The 2,617-nt window shown below is 37.3% G+C and overlaps 1 non-coding gene across 1 annotated transcript; it reads right to left on the minus strand.

Moving 5' to 3' along the window:
• Positions 1-2,254: 2,254 nt before the first annotated feature.
• Positions 2,255-2,356, minus strand: LOC122128022. Its single transcript, XR_006151342.1, has one exon. It is a non-coding gene; the product is annotated as a U6 spliceosomal RNA (small nuclear RNA).
• Between the last annotated feature and the right edge of the window lie 261 nt (positions 2,357-2,617).

Here is a 2,617-nt window from a genome sequence, read left to right on the forward strand (position 1 = left end):
ATTCATAGAATGTGTTCGGTAGTGAGCTTTCTCTTTCAATTTCATTCAAGAGTTGAAGGAGTATTGGTGTGAGCTCTGCTTTGAAGGCCTTGTAAAATTCCGCTGTAAAACCATCTGGTCCTGGACTTTTCTTAGCTGGGAGGTCTCTTATTGCTGTTTCTATTTCAATGCTTGATATGGGCCTGTTAAGCTGGTTTAACTCATCTTGGTTTAGTTTTGGCATGTCAATATTTGCTAGGAAAAGGTCCATTTCTGTCAAGTTCTCAAACTTATTAGCATAAACTTTTGAGAAGTATTCCCTTATAATGTTCTGAATCTTGGTTGTTTCCTTGGTGATGTTTCCATTTTCATCTCTGAGTTTATTAATTTGGGTGTGTTCTCTTCTTTTTCTGATAAGATTTGCTAAGGGTCTGTCAATTTTGTTAAGTTTTTCGAAGAACCAACTCTTTGTTTTGTTGATTCTTTCTATAGTTTTTTTGGATTCTAATTCATTTAATTCTGATTTAATTTTGATTATTTCTTTCAGTCTACTGGATTGGGGTTTATCTTGCTGCTCTTTTTCAAGGAGGTTTAGATGTGTCATTAAATTGCTAGTTTCAGATTTCTCCAATTTGTTGATGTAGGAGCTCAGAGCTATAAACTTGCCTCTGAGTACTGCCTTTGCTGTGTCCCAGAGGAGCTGGTAATTTGTGTGTTCATTTTTGTTGAATAGCATGAACATTTGAATTTCCTTTCTAATCTCTTCCATGACCCACTCTTGACTCAGCAGTGTGTTGTTCAGCCTCCATGTGATACTGGACTTTCTTTGGTGGCTTTTGGTGTTGAGTTCTAATTTTATTCCCTTGTGGTCAGAGAGAATGCAAGGTATAATTTCAATGTTTCTGAATTTGGACAAGTTTGCTTTGTGGCCTAAAATGTGGTCTATTTTAGAAAACGTTCCATGTGCTGCTGAGAAAAACGTGTATTCTGATGCTGCTGGGTGAAATGTTCGGTAGATGTCTGTTAAGTCTAGTTGATCTATGCAGCTGTTTAGATCTGCGGTTTCTCTGTTGAGTTTTTGCCGAGTTGATCTATCTAGTGGGGAGAGTGGTGTGTTAAAATCCCCAACAATTAATGTCTTTGGATCTACATGGGATTTGAGGGAAAGTAGTGTTTCTTTGATAAATTTGGGTGCTCCATTGTTTGGCGAATAGATATTTAGAATTGTAATATCCTCCTGAAGGAGAGATCCTTTAATTAGTATGTAGCGACCTTCTTTATCTCTTCTCACGAATTTTATTTGAAGTCTATTTTATCTGATATTAAGATTGCAACTCCCGCCTGTTTATGGGGGCCGTTTGCTTGGTAGATTTTGTTCCAGCCTTTAACATTGAAAATGTGTTTGTTTTTACGGGCAAGATGTGACTCCTGCAGGCAGCAGATAGAAGGGTCTTGTTTTTTAATCCAACTAGACAGTCTATGTCGCTTAATTGGAGAGTTCAGTCCGTTAACATTAAGATATAGGACTGAGAGGTATTTGGGAGTTCCTGCCATGTTATCCACCTTCTTGGGGGCTGCGAAAACTAGGTTCTTCCTATGGTTCTTGGATTCTCAGTTTGGGTGCAGTTTCTTGGCCTTTGTTGCGGTCTTGTTGGTTTTCTATGTGTAGGACATCTTTAAGAATCTTTTGTAGGGCTGGTTTGGTGGAGATGTATTGTTTCAATTTTTCTTTGCTATGGAAGGTTTTTATTTGGCCTTCAGTTATGAAGGAGATTTTAGCTGGGTACAGTATTCTTGGTTGATAGTTGTTTGTTTTTAGGGCATGGCATACATCGTTCCAGGCTCTTCTTGCTTTGATTGTCTCTGCTGAGAAATCTGAGGTGATTCTAATTGGTTTCCCTTTATAGGTGATTAACCTTTTCTCCTTGACAGCTTTAAGGATCTTTTCCTTGGTCTGAGTTGATCCTGTGTGGATTATAATGTGACGGTGGGATGTCCTATTCTGGTCTGGTCTATTTGGGGTTCTAAAAGCTTCTTGTATCTGAATAGGCCTATCTTTTTGTATGTTTGGGAAGTTCTCTGCTAGGATCCTGTTAAACAAATTTCCTAGACCATTAACTTCTGTTTCTAGGTGCTCCTCTACACCCATTATCTCTATGTAGTCTTTTGAGAAACCTCCATACTACTTTCCAAAGTCTTCGAACAAGTTTAAACTCCTAACAACAAGGCATTAAGGTTCCCTTCTGTCCACATTCCATCTAGCATCTGTTCTTTTAAAAATCTGGAATGCTTCACGAAGTCGAGTGTCATCCACAGTCAGGGGATATTCTTCTCTTTATTGTTCCAATGTTAGTGTATGTGGTACTGAATTGAGCACAGAACAATTTTATATATAAAGTGTAATTGATTTTCTTAAACTAGACAATTCCACAAAAATTAAATTCAAAAGAATTGTTGTGAAATTTTAGAACCATGTATTTCTTACATAAGAACACATTTAAGAATAAAGTCAAGATTGACATGTCCAAAACAAAGTAATTCCATATATTTGTTGTTCAACAGATGTGTAGGAGGAGGAATTCAATTATTCTGTACAAGGAACCTGCCATAACGAACACTATAGAAAGTGTTAAGGTTT

Source organism: Dipodomys spectabilis, unplaced genomic scaffold (assembly GCF_019054845.1).
Source record: "Dipodomys spectabilis isolate Male_0828 unplaced genomic scaffold, ASM1905484v1 ptg000320l, whole genome shotgun sequence".
Lineage (NCBI taxonomy): Eukaryota > Metazoa > Chordata > Mammalia > Rodentia > Heteromyidae > Dipodomys > Dipodomys spectabilis.